The sequence below is a fragment of the Haliaeetus leucocephalus genome, unplaced genomic scaffold, assembly GCF_000737465.1.
Source record: "Haliaeetus leucocephalus isolate CR32 unplaced genomic scaffold, Haliaeetus_leucocephalus-4.0 Scaffold932, whole genome shotgun sequence".
In the NCBI taxonomy this organism is placed as follows: Eukaryota; Metazoa; Chordata; class Aves; order Accipitriformes; family Accipitridae; genus Haliaeetus; species Haliaeetus leucocephalus.
In genome coordinates this window covers 17,578,446-17,593,036 of record NW_010973368.1, presented here as the reverse complement: position 1 = coordinate 17,593,036, position 14,591 = coordinate 17,578,446, and the positions used below count along the sequence as shown (strand labels likewise).

The 14,591-nt window shown below is 36.7% G+C and overlaps 1 protein-coding gene across 9 annotated transcripts in view; it reads right to left on the bottom strand.

The window, feature by feature from the left end:
* Positions 1 to 14,591, bottom strand: part of TRAF3 (TNF receptor-associated factor 3) — a 74,568-nt gene that overhangs the window by 39,476 nt on the left and 20,501 nt on the right. The window contains exons 1-2 of one of the 9 annotated variants that reach the window (XM_010583971.1): positions 11,593 to 11,678; positions 10,602 to 10,745 (exon numbers count right to left, since the gene is read on the bottom strand). The exons of 7 other annotated variants lie outside the window; for them this stretch is intronic. The gene's annotated coding sequence lies outside the window, so the exon portion shown is untranslated. Of the gene's footprint in view, positions 1 to 10,601; positions 10,746 to 11,592; positions 11,679 to 14,591 lie in introns of those variants that run through there. One more of the 9 variants, XM_010583974.1, reaches the window with a different exon arrangement.

The window sequence follows — 14,591 nt, the reverse complement described above, 5'->3', positions numbered from 1 at the left end:
CTTGTTGAAGCAAGGATGCTGTTCTTACCACAGAGAGGGCAAACATCCTAGAAATCTGCATTACTGTTCTGTATTATACCACATTTTTTTTTTATTTGCTTTTTGGGAATAAAACCAATTTGCAACATAGAAATACAATAAAGCTTCCATAAAAATTCAAAATAAATTTGCATCTAAAAAAACCAGGAAAAATATTAACTCTTATGTAATCTAAAACACCCCCCAAAAAATTGATGGCAAAAGGGACCACAGGATTTGGCAGCTAGCAAGCTCTGCATGAAGACAGTTTTCAACATATTGACAATACAAAGCAAATAAGCTTTTGCCGAAGTTTTAAAATTCAAAAAGGTCAAGAAGTTATTTGAAATAAATGTTTTTGTTACACTACCAGAGAAGAGCATAACAGAAGACACAATCTAATTTGGTTATTACTTAGGACAGAAAAGCTTTTCAATCAAATTACAATTTGCACTGAAAACAGAAGTTACCCAAACAGAACAACATTCCTAACAGAACAACAGTATCTAAATTAAGTTCTGAAAAAGAAACTTGAAGTTGCAAGAGGGAGCTAAAGATCACAGCAGAAAAGTGACCAATGAGATGATTCAATCTTTCCTCTTCAAAAACCAGTTTATATATTCTTATCTAAAAAGCGTAAAACCACACAAACTTCAGGGCCTCATTCTAACTAGGTAATTTTTTTTGGTAGTGTGGGGTATGTTTTTTTAGTCTAGCTTTTAATGAGATAAGGCTTGTGACTGTGCTGTCTCTCCTCCCAGCCTCTCAAAAACACTTGGGAACCAACTGGACAGATAGGTTTCATGAAAATGAGCAGCTATGTGGGGAACAGAAAGAGAAACCTATGTCTCACTGAGCAAGAGGCTGTAAAAGTACAACCTCGGTCATCACCACCTGTGATCTATCAGTTGGCAAGTCAGTACACAATTACATCCAAGCCAGCCAAGACCACCTGCTCCCTGTTGTCCAGGCAAACTTCGTGGTCTTAGTCTCCTCCAATATAATAATGGCAGGGTCTTTTTTTTTTTTTTTTTTTGAGGAAGGGGGAGTAGGGGTTAAAAAAAGGGATGTAGAGCACAGATTACTAGGAAACCAGACTTCATCAGTTTCACTCTTCACAGAATTTTCTTCTGTGCTTTACAGGATAGCCTCAGAGCACCAAATAATCAAGTACCTGGGGTGGTATTTCTAGCTCTTCAGTCTTCCCAGCCCATATGCTTTCTATCACCAAGAATTATTGCTTCAAGTTATCACACAGAAATCTTTATCTTAAAATTAAATTATTAAAACAACCTTAACTTTTCCTTTCTCTTACATTTCAGCATTTTATAGCTTCTAATAAATTCCTAGCACATACGTACTGAAAAGAACGTACATCTTTCTTTCAGTATCTTTTAGACAAATCTTCTGACTCGGTTCTGCTTCTATTTCCAAGCATGACTACAATATGCAACATATACTGTTGTACCTCAATGACTCGTTAAAACAATAATGCAAACTGAAAGCAGTATATTGGTGACAACATATTATTAATTTACTCAGTGCACACATGTCAAAAAAAAATTAAAGCTGAGCAGGGAGGCTGCCATGGGAATCTTGACTCTAGAGCTCTTAAGCATGAGGGTGTCCTACTGCAGAGAGCCATCCTCACAGCATCCAGCCACCCCTCAGCCTGGCATTCTGGTAAAAGCCCCCCTGTTGAGTCTGGACAAGGGCACAGAAGAACAACTGCTAAATAAAATGCAAATAGCTTGAATCACTCCACAAAAATACCTAGATAGTGACTGAAGCAGCACCGGAGCGGCAGGTTTGAACCATCCATCGATTTTGCCGTGTGTGAGGTCAGAAGTCTTGGCACTTTCACTCCTCTTGTTTGTACAGGGGAACTACTGATTTTTTTTTTTTCCCCTCCATGTACTTGTCATGCTTGAAGCACTATTCACTATTTCTATACAGCATATATAGGATCAGCTAACCAGTGCTGAGGTATTTCCAGCATATGCTTTAAGAGAAAATTCTGAGGGGGTTATGGGAGGATGGGGAAGGGTTGCTGGTCACCAACACTAGATACAACTTTACACAGTGAAAGAGATGAGACCATTCCTTATCTTCTTTTATGCAAAACATTCAAATACTAAGACCAATTCCTGTATGAAAATAAAAGCAGCATTGATATTTAAAACTTATTTTTCCTTGTGTTAAAATAAACTGGGTATTTTAACTACTTTAAACTTTGCCCTATACCTCCATAAGCATCCACCTTCCTTGCATAAACTAACATAAACCAACTGTGAAGACGACCTTGAGATCATATACATAATAGAACAGATGAGATCAACGGGAAAAATCACTACTTGGATATAAGCAAGTAGGACAGAAGCACTTGAAAACACACAGAAGACACTGAGTATTCTCCACACAAGAAGCTTCTGCCATTTGCAAGCTCTTCACAGCCACTTTTTAGTGCAGTATCCCAGGGACGCTGAGGTTGGAAGGCACTTCTGGAGGCCATTTAGCCCAACCTCCCATTCAGAGCAAGGCCAACTTCAACGTTAGATCAGGTTGTCCAAAGCTGAGTTTTCAAAAACTCCAAGGATGAAGATACCGCAACCTCTCCAAGCAACCTCTTCCAGTGCTTAAGACTCCTCTGTGAGGAGTTTTTATTATAGCAATTATGGCGTGATATTCTTATGCAGAAAAAAGGCCTGTTCCAATGCACAAACTGCTATGTTCTCAAGCAACTAAACCAGATCTCACCATAATCTTTAAGGGCTCTATTCTGTAAAAATTATTGAACAAATAGCAAAACTATTTTTCACTTGGATGGTACAGACTAGTCCTTCTTTTCCTATCTGAACTAGAAAATTAGAAGTATAACCAAAAATGTTATCTGATATTCTTGCAAAAGAACAATCATGCATGTCACTTGAATCGCAACCATTGTGCATTTCCCATGTTCTAGTTTGCAAAATGACTGAATAGCAGAAAATGAACCATAAGCTAAGTTTTACATTGCTTTATTCTTTTAACTTTTTATCACTTTCCTTGGCTCTATTTCTTTCAACGAGTCTACACATTCATGTGAAGTGTCTTACAGGATTAAACAGAACAACATCCCAGTACAGGGAACTCAATTTAGCAAGCCTGCTAGACTATGCTTTCATGAAAACAGTTCTAATGTATACTCCCTCCTGCTCAGTGTAACAAATTAGATTCTAAATAGAAAGAAAGCATTGGATAGATGTGTAAAGTAATTACATCAGCATTAAGAGATAAGAATGGGAATATTTATAAATAATAATGTAGTATTAATATAGTTTGGAGTATCCAAGAGCCCAGGGACTGACACTTTTAGTAACTACCCAATAATATGTTGAATAGAATTCACATTCAGTCTAACACATACTGCACTGATGGGAGAAAACAAAACAAAACAAAAAAAACCCAAACAAACAAATTAACTTTAAAAGGGATTAAATTTTAACTATTAAAAAAAAAAGAGCAGTAAAGTAATTCAGTGCCATTTAGGAAAGCTGATTTTTATGTGATGCTATGTTCAACTATTACTCTTTTGAAAGTTAACAGCATTCTTTTGAATCATGACATATGGGCTGGCAAAACCACTTTAAGATTCAGCCTGAGGCAGTAGTAAAAACAAAGTGTTTGTATTTTGACTTACACTTGCTATCTACAGCTTTCAATAATTACTTCTTAATCTCAGCGGGCTACCAAAATACAGTATAAAGTCATTTGAAGTGCAAGAAACCAAAAGCCTCTTTTAGAAATCAAAAGACCTCTTAAGCTTTGAAAGCCTGGGTCACAAGACAACAGATAAGAGACATGCTGTCCAAGCTCCCCCTTCTGCATTTTGAATTCCAGTTTTGGTTCTTGTCTATGGGTGCAGGAGAGAGAAGAGAAAATACACAAGGTTATTGCATTTCACTTATGAAGTTAACCCCCAGTTGGGATCCATATTTCTATACAAGGATTTTAGTAGAAGCATTTAAAGAATTAGGAAAGATCAAAAGACAGTCAGATGGTCACAGGACAAAGTGTACTTTAATCTCTTCCACTGCTGTTCAGGGGAAGTCCATGATTGAGATAGATATGCCAGTCCCATGTGGAGGAAGTGGATCAACACTGTGTATTTTTTTGTAACTTCTGGCTCTGTTTACAAAGGAAAAGTTCGATCTACCACAAAAGAAAAATATTCAGATCAAATATTCTGGGAAATGCCATGATAATCATATTTCAAGTTAAAGGTAGCTTCCTTTTACGAAATTATTTTATATATGCTTTGAAGAGAGAACTAGCAAAACCAGTTTATATTTGCATTCTGAATACTCTGTTTTTATGGGAAGCTATTTCCATCAGTCCAGATTTCCTCTACTTCTCATTTTACACCAAGCCTAATGCTTCCTTTACTTTTATTGCACGGCATAGAAGTCATTGGTTCACAAGTTACAAGTGGTAATGTCAAATCACATACACCCAAAAGAGAAGTCATTCACTATGTTTCCCACTTATGCTTGCTGTGACTGGGAAACAGTAAATTTGAACTACCCGTGACACATCCTAACAAGGATCAACAAGGGCTAAGACAGATAGCATGTCCCAATCTTTTTGGCCAAAATATACAGTCCTAGAAAAAGATGTCTCATCCCCTAGTGACCTAAAAAAGTCCCCTTTTCTTGAAGGCATAACTTGGGTTGAAAAAGTCTACTGCATGATTTATCAGAAACAACTTGCTTTTAAATTATATCAACTTAATACACCAAAGTCTCTTCATCTCTGAAATCACCAAGTAGGAATCAAAAAATCTTGCTGTCTTAAAAGTTGTCAGCCTTTTTTTTTTCCTTTTCTTTTTTTAAACCTAGACCTATCAACGGATGTTATTCTTTTCCACTCTCTTAATCAAAGAGATACTCGTTTCCAATCTATTGAAATTTCAGAAGTCCAGCAAAATACCAACAGATACTCTTCAAATCACAGTCTATCTATCTACTCTGCTAACTGGCAAGTGCATGAAGAATACTTTCTATATAGCCAATTTCTGGCAGAGTGCATCTGTGTTGACTCTTAATGAATCCAGCCTTGAAATCTAAGCAGAGGTACTACCTGTCTTAAAATTCTTCACCTCATCTTCCGCACGCATAAGAAGAAAGCGTGTGAAGGCAAAGGTGTCCATGAAAAGCAAAATTAAAAAAAGAAAAAAACCAAAGCACTTCAAGAGGTTTATTATAAATAATTACAGGAAAACTGCCTTCTCAAGAATCCCCAAAATATTAGTTAATCTAATTTCAAAACACAGCTCATCTTTAACAAAATAATCCTCCCAAGAAATTCTGAACACAGCAGAGAATAGAGTAAGCTGGTAAATGACACAGAATGCAACTTCAAGAATGGCTCTGCACTTTTTGAATTAGTGTTGTAACGAAGTACTGTGGAACTAGAAATGGCTATCCCAAGAAACTGAGATCACAATATCTCACTTCCACAAGAAATTCTTTCCACTCTAACCAAAATAAGTTTTCTTAGCCTACATCTAATGCTCAAAAAAAAAAAAAAAAAAAAAAAAATCATCTATCTATCCTGTCTCCTATGGAAACTCACCCACATAAAACATTTCCTGCTCTTCCATTTTATCCAGTCAACCACTGCATACTATAAACACAGATAAGAAAGAATTACTTTTTCACACTGCCCTAAATACTAACCAAATTCTAGAAACTAGTAACAGCAAGCAACATCATGAGAATATTTTATTTAACATTAAACTGCCTAGACAATATTCATTCATGCACAGATTCCAACCTCTCACTAATCTTAAGTGAATTTTTCCACCATTCTAGATGATGTCTTCAGCTTTGTCTAAAATCATTGCTTCTTATTCAGGAAGAAAAAGGAAAAAAGGGCATAAGGGCAACTCTCTTGCCATTTTTATTTTATTATTTATCAGAACGTGAGGGAAGACAAAGACATTGTCCACTTGTTTAATGAAGTGATAGCAGGTTTAACTTCAGTGATTTCAGTGCTCATACTGTATACTTCACTGTTTATATTGTATTTTCTATGACTAACATCTTGAAGTTTGGGAAAAGTGATGGGGGGGCACATTGTTAAGATTTTTCTATTAGAGGATAAAACCTATTGAAACACATTTGTAAATGGAATCTGGAAGAAAAAAAGCAACACACAGAAAAAAATAATTTAAAAAAACCAAACCACCACAACACATGTGCTAGTATTTCTAGTTATAGTAAAGTGCATTCTAGTTTCCACATCTCTAGTAAAAATGTATTACTGAAGCTGAACTTTCAGGAGGAAAAAACAAGGTCTGGAAAAAGACATAGACCCTTAATTCAGACTTGTCAGAATGTTCAGAATCAGAACTTCACATTCACTTGCTACCTACAGTATTTTTTACCTTTACAAAAGGTTTTCATGGAAGAAACTGGTTTTTTTGTAACTGAAGATTTAAATTCTCAAAACATGTTTCCCAGCAATGTAAGAAAGGAAGGAACTTGTTGCTTCCTCTTGCAGTAAACGTAGGCTTTGGGAATATGATATTGAAGGCCAAGTCTATATAAGACACAAATTCCTTCTGGTGTATAATGGTATTTGTTTTTCCAGCTGCAAAGTCCCATTCAAAGATTCTTTTACCTGGAACTTGCATGCAACTGCCTAGTTTCTCTCTCTGATTGTGATTACTTTCCCATACATCAAACTATTTTATTATTTTGTCTTGCAAACCTTAAGTCTTGTATTCGCTGCCTGCAGGTTTTTATCAACTGTTATTCTGGAGGTTTCAGATCAATAGACATTGTTGACATCTTGAAAACAAGCCATCTCTACAGCACCAGTTCAGACAGGATACTACTATGGACAAAAAAAACCCCCCACATCTCTTTGAATGTTTCTCTCTTGCACTGGATTTTGTGAATTAACAAAAATCGATGAGGATGTTGTCCGTCTACAAAATACTTAATGTGAAGATTGTAAGAGTACCTTACAAATTTTTCTGACCGAATTTCATATCACTACCCAAAAGCAAGTGTTTATCACTGTTACACAGCCAAAAAAAAGTTTAACACAGGAGACAGCAACGTTTCAAAGAAATTTCTGGTAGAATTGTACAGCACTGCTGCTGCTGAAGAGACATGTTAAAAATTGGTGCTTTCCACACCATCCACAAGGCCTCAGAAAGATTTCTGAGATTTGGAATATGAAGATGCCAGTTTTAGTTGAAAATTCTTTTTACATGCTTAAAGCCAGAGGGCTCCTCTAGTTAATATTAATGAAATCGTGTTCACCTCTACCAAATAAATACTGAATAGAGCAATTTTGTTTAATGTATTAATGGCAATCTTACATTTAAACGTGCATTTTTATTTTTGAAAATTCAAACCTGAAAGCCTCCAGGTGTTGCACTAGAAACTAAATGAGAATCCTCAGAGATTCCTTGGAGAATTTATGCTGATAAAGACTATCTGCTTGCATTATAAAGATCCATGTAGGCACAGTCTAGCTATGCAGAATGCACAGAATAACTTCCAATTGGAGCAAATGCCAGATTTAAAAGTATGCAGAGGACAGTCACTGTAAGAACAAGCAGCTTAAGTCCTAAGATTAGAGTTTAAAGGACAAAGAGTGCTGATTCCCCACTTTTTGCAAATAACTTGTATCTAGGCAATGAAGCTTCCAATATTACAGCAGTGGTTTGGAATTTTTTTCCACCAATTCTACTGAGTGCTACTTGATTTTAAGACTTTACCATTTTGTTTCCCCCTAAACTGTAAAATAAGCACTATATTGCTTATCCTTTATAGCATCCCTGGCCTGAAGTGTTTTACATCAGTAGAAAGTATTATTTTTAGACTCTTCTTCTAGTGAGATTTGTCACCAGTCTAAATCCTCCTAGAAGTCTGGATAAGAAGAAATCACCTGCCTGCCTTTCTTAGTCTCATAAGAGATTTTTTTTCATAATACTTCCCAACTAAACTGCAGCCCAATGCTTTATGATCTATATGAAACAATTTCAGGATCTGAAAACACTAGGTATAATATTATAGACAAACGGCTAGAGAGGTCAAGGTACCCTCATCTCTCTATATAAGGAGAACTACCACCTTAACATTATAAATGCTTTTGTGAAGAATCCTTTCTTCTAACTGCTTCACATTGTTCTGGAAGCTCTTGTAGTGCTGCCTTTAGAAGATCCCCCAAAAAGTGTAAAATTGAATCCAATCAAGAACATTTATAAATGTGCTTCCTACAATATAGCATAAAGTCCAAAAATATATGAAAAATGCCGTAATATACATGCATGAAGCCAGGCACAATCCAGTTCTGGGATTCTTTTCCATAATTAAACAACCTCTACAACACACTAGTGGATAGGCTCATAGCCTACAGCACAGACATCATGTCATAATTTCATTCAAGCCTAGGAGTATTTGCTTTCAGTAGACATAGTTGAAAGTTTTCTAGCAACATACAACAGTTGGAGGAAAAAGAAAAAAAGAAAATAAAAAAAGGTAGCTCCAAAGCATGTTAAGCATGATCCCTGCTTCCTCCATACCTCTGCTAACCCTAGAAGCAATTATTTTGAGGCCAAGAGCAAAAAATTCCTGCTGTTATCTCAGATTAGTGAGTTCTGTAGGTTAATCATACGGTATCAAAAATCAGTTTTTCCTTGCTTCTTTTGTTTTTTTAATCTTCCACTTTTCAAGAGAGTTATTCAGAGGAAAAAAAAAGAATTATTAAACTAGGTATACGTAAACTCACACTGTATTTTTTTTCCTTTATATAGTTTTAGCAATTTATTCTCCCAGGTATTGATTGCACCAGAGTTTTTACTAATCACACCTATCACCAGCATAGCTGTCAGCTAATAAGTGAAGGTTATCCCATTTTGGAACAAGGATACATTTTGTTATCAATCCAAACAGCTTCTGTGTCTTGCTGAAGTAAGGGATTTCATTAGTGCACTTACAGAGGATAGAGCACCAACAACAGCTGTAATTAAGGCAAATCCACAGTATCTTAAATTCAGCTGAATGAGGACAATCCCAATTTTCTCTCTCTTCCCACATGAAAATTTTAAGTCTTTAATGGTATGTCATTACCCCTTTTTTTTTTTAAATCATGTCCAGATACATTTTTTTTAAAAAGTGGCCTAAGCTGAATATTATATGCAAATAAGAGCTCATCTCTATTAATACAAACTTCTTGTACTCATATACTATCCTTTATAAAGCCCCCTTTTTTCTCTCATCTGCTGAGTTTTGACCAGTAGTTTCAATCAAGCCTGCCAGTACCACATTCAAGTTTTACCTTGAAGCACAACATAAAAGTCAACAACACAGATTTTTGCAATATATATTACTGGCATCTATCTTTCATCATAGCAGCAGTGCAATGCAAACCAAGCATTGCACATGGAAATTCAGACCAAAGTCATCAAAGTAAATGCTCATCCTCACAAAAGGTTGTAATACATTTTCAATGTAAGGAGGAAATATTATGTGTATGACTAGATACTGAATTAAAAACAAAGCAAAAAGGAGATTTCCAGTAAAGTTCAAGATGACAGGTAGGTAAAAAAAAAAAAAAAATATTCCATGAGTCCTAACCACCTACTTCAAAGCAGTAAAAAGACTGTTCAGGTAAAATGTTCTCCTCTATACAAATACCCATGCTTTAGTAGAAAAAATAAATAAACCATGAACTACTACATAAATGTAATAGCAATTTGTCTCCTAACCATTAGCTAGCAAGCTCATGAAGTTTGGATCGAGTACAGCCCAGTTTAGCCATGCACTCAAACAAAAGGCAAAAGAAACCTATGAGAGAAAGTACATCAAATCTATAATTCCAAATAAATCTTTCTCCTTCAAAGTTTATCCAAGGCTCTCAGAATTTTCATGCTTGACAAATGCAAGATTTTTCCCAGCAGCCAAAAAAAGTTATATTAAAAACAAAAGCATCAAGGAAGAATTTTACTGTATCACAGCCACACAAAGCAGTGGCAGTGTGACCAAAGAATTTGACATAGATGTGAATACAGCTTCAAGCAACCACAAGTCAAGTTACAAGTACTAGAAGATTAAAGGTGAGTCTCCAAACTAGTAGTAACATTATTCCATAAAATATATGTATTTTCTTACAATCTACTCTTCAGAAGAGGTTCATATTAAGAACAGGTTACAAGACCCTTTTCCATTTAAATACCTCATCAGTATCACAGCTGCTGTCAGAATGGCATAAAGGTTGAAACCCTTGATAGTTCTTGTCTTTTTCCCAGCCCAGCCTTTGCTCTTACTCACTGCCTCTTCTAACCTCTTCACTAGCTATCTGCTACCATGCAAACTCTCTATCAGTCTGGAAATTATATACTCCTTCTCACATAACAGTTCTCCTTGACAGACAACTGAAGAGACTACAATATTAAAAGGGGAATTGTTAGTTTAAAAAAGCTCTTGATTTCCAGTTTGTGCAACAGTTTTCTTGATCAAATCTGTACACTTTTCTTCACACACTAACACCTCTCCCGTCCCCCAAATTTGGAAGACTTTGCTTACTTTTCCTTTGTTTTATTTGAATCTCATTTGATCTGCAGGTTGAGGATAAAGGAGAATAGGCTTTCTCAATGCTCTGTTAGAGTTCTCTTTACTCTTGCTAATAAGGGGAGCTTTGCTATAGTCTGCCCGGTTTCTTTCTTTGCCCTAAAGAAAGAAAAGTTTAAGTTATGTTACCTTCATTGAAAAAGCCTGTAACAGGCTTCTCAGCATTTGTAAAGTTAGTCTAATGAAACTGAGGAAGTATCAAACTAATTTTTAATAATAACGTAAAGAACATTACAGGTAACATACCAACATGTGATTTTTCAACCACTGTTTTCCTCTCCTCCACTATTGTTCACAAAGGACTCTCAACAACACAACATTACCGAAGGACATGCACAAAGTAAAAATCACAGCTAATTTTTCCTGCCTTCACACACTCAAAAACTTCTCCACCCAGACACATTACATGTCATTACAGACTATACAAAATCTTCCAAGCAGTGCCATTTTCTTGGTAACAGTCTGTTAAATTCCATTTGGAAACATCAGCCCATTTCTGGGAAAGTAACTAATTGTTCTACAGAGCGTTTCTTGAAAAAAACACCCCATGACAATATTCAAACCAAAAAGCAACCTGATTTGGTTTTAGAAGAAAGCAACCTGATTTGGCCAAGCTTGTTTGATCCTGGAATTTTTACAAGCACAGAGAAAAAGGGGAAAGGAGTCTGAAAGCATAATTAATACAAATCTTCATCAATCTCTATCTATATGCATTCCTAAATGTTGATAGTAAAGTTTAAATACAACAATGCTACAACAACGCCCAGGCCACCAGTAGACTAAATCTTAAGTCCCCACAGTCTCTCTCATATTTACACTTCAACAACAACATTTTGTGACCACGTTGCAGTAACCTCACCTGACTATTTATAATATATACAGTCAAACCACATTTTTGCAAGAATTTTAGTTTCTCAACTCGTCAATGAAGTTTGCATCCACCTACCACAGAGTCCAACAGTGCCAGTGAACTCTGACAAATCTGAGCAGCTATTCCGTAGTGCCAGAGCAGCGATGTTCCCAGATGACACTAAGCAGACCAGCACCAAGGGCCCACCTCGGCAGCGTGTTCCCAGCTGTCATCCTGCACAGAATGCTGCGAAGATGGATCAGCCTCAGCAGTTACACAGAGCTGGTTATGGAAGTTCAGACAGTCACAGAATTGCGTACCTGCCAGTAAATGTGATGGGCTCTCATTCCCATTATCATGTCTAAAGTAAGTGACTTGGTAACATGAGACCAAGACAACATTTACCTAGTCCTTTTATTTATCTACTTCCACAGCTATAGGTGAGTCTTTTTTGTGGCTTTCTGATTTTTTGATCTTTGTCACATGCTACAATTCACCTTTGGTCCTCAGGGGGTAGAAAGGAAAGGCTACTGCTACATATAAAGTAACAGCCACACTACTTTGGACCAGAATCATATTAAGTAATAGGCTCATGAGCAGTTACAGACTCTTGGCAAAAGAAACACACTGGCCAAAGAAAGCTCAATCTGGCTCATTCTAGAAACAAAGCAGCTGGAAAAATAGCCCAGCTCTGAGATTTACAAAAAACTAGAGGAATGAACTCTTACATACGAAAAGGAGATCTGCAACTGTACAACACTTTCCCCACCCAAAGAGTATATAAATTGCAAATCACCCATAATTCTTACAGATGTCATGAATGAAGTATGAATTTCTGTACTAAACATTTATATAGTAACTCAGCAAGAAATTTAAGTTCTAAAGCTCTTTCAAGCTCCCATCCTGAGTTTAGACACTAATTATGACTGCCCTGGTCACTGTCCATTCATATTCTTAGCTATAAAACTAAATTTAGTGCAGAGAGTTTTGTACTTCCAGCCTCTCCTTTCTCTCCCAACACACCAACCAATCCCTTCCGATTCACAGAGGATTCAGGCACCTCCAAGGTTTCATTCTTACTGAAAAAGTGCACTCCACAGCTAAACAGCAGCATTATGACAGTGCTATACCCTTAAAATTCTGGCATTAAAAAAACATCCAAAGACATGGATAAGACATAGAAAGGATTGGGTTTTTAGCTCTTAAGATTATCATAAAAAGAGGGACATTCCCAGAACACTGTTCTTGAAAACAATTCCTTATTATATTAGATAATCAGAGTGAAAACTGACTCCAAAAAGAGATTTTAATACATATGAAGTACAAGTAACTGTTTGTCAACTTTAATATACTAGATAATTCAAGGAATTTATTACAATGAATTTCAATGAGTTACAAGCAATAAAAAAGGTAATCAAAACTTTTACTTTCCAACAGAATGCAGTTATTGTTGCATGCTACAACATGCAGAAATTACTTCTATTATCCTTTATGTGTTAGGCAACAAAAAGTACCTTACCTTAATTCTCCACTGTCTGAGCACAGAGGATTAAAAACAAAGTATTAGGCAGAAACTGCAAGTGTTTCATATCAAGAAAAAAAACAAACCACTGCATCAATAAACTTAATGGCTGTCCAGCATGCCATGCACACACTAGGGACACTTAATGAAAACTTATCCACACCCTTTTTTTTGCAAGCAGTCAGATCTCCGAATTGGAAACCTGAAGGCACCCGTTCATTACCTCCTGCTCCAAAATGCAGATCTCAGCAACACAACACTGCAAGAGGAACCACCATAGCTTGATTTTCCTTCCTAGTAATTCCCTCCTTGCCAATTACTGCACTGCAGTCCTTCTGAGGGCTATGCAAAACACAAACAGGGGAGGACTAAAAGAGCCAGGGAAAGAAACACAGTTACAGAAAAGTTCATTCAAATCACCTCAGGTCTTACTAGTTGTGGGCTGAAAGGAATAAACTGCAGAGTTTGGTGGGATCTCTTAGGATTCTCTCTGCTGTTTCTCCTCTTGTGTTCCTGCCTTTCTTTTCCTTCATTTTTCATAGGATAATTTTGGGATCTTACTTTGTGGCAAAACTAGAGGGAATTGGGGAAAAAAAGATAAACCATTTTTAAAATTTTTAAGTTGTTTCTTCTATTTAGTGACTTCACTGTTTATAAGTTACATTAAAGCAACCTTTTATTCTCATAACCTCTAATATTTTAGAGGGTTAAAAAACTAAAGAAAAAAAGTTTTTTAAGGTTTGGGGTGTTTGGGGCTTTTCTGGGTCTGGGGCAGAACGTGGTGGTGCTGGTGGGTTTTTTTGCTTTTGCTGCTTAAATCAGGGAGTTTAGTCAATTAACTATTTTAATACTTGGATGCTTTCCCTATACAATTAAAGCTGCTGTTATTACACAGCAGCGGCATTTGTGAGACAAATGCCCAGCCGGCATTTGTAATTATTTCCCAAGTGTTCCACAACAGCAGCTAAAGAATACATCTGAATATTAAAGAAGCTTTCACAGAAGGGTTGAGCATTGGAAGGGACATCTGGAAATCATCTAGTCCAATCCCCCTGCTCAAGCAGGATCAGTGAGACCCAGCTGCCCATAACGGTGTCCCATCAGGTTTTGAGTATCTGCAAACAGAGTGACTCTACTACCACTCTGGGCAACCTGTTGCAGTGTTTGAGCACCCCCACAGTCAAAGTTTTTCTTGTGTTTAGATGGAATTTTATGGCTTTTTTAATTTATGCCCATTGCCTCTTTGAACACTAGAAGTCTAATTTTTACTTGGGTTCACTTTTTTTTTCTCCCCCACCTCGCTTCTTCATTCTCCACAGCTGCATTTAAGAGCTAAGGGAGCAACAATGAGTGCTGAGTGTCAATCAGCCAGTTGTTGGCTCTTTTGCAACAATAGGCTCATCACTGCTCCTTCCCTCTGCATCCTGCGGAGCAAGGCTCAAGGCCAGATCTCTTAGCCCATAGCAGCCCAGCTGCCTACCATCAGCAACCTATTATTCCTTGAGATCCATGGATCTTCCACGGAGGAAGATCCTGCCCAGTCTTTTCTGGTTTGGCCTCACTGAGATGTTAG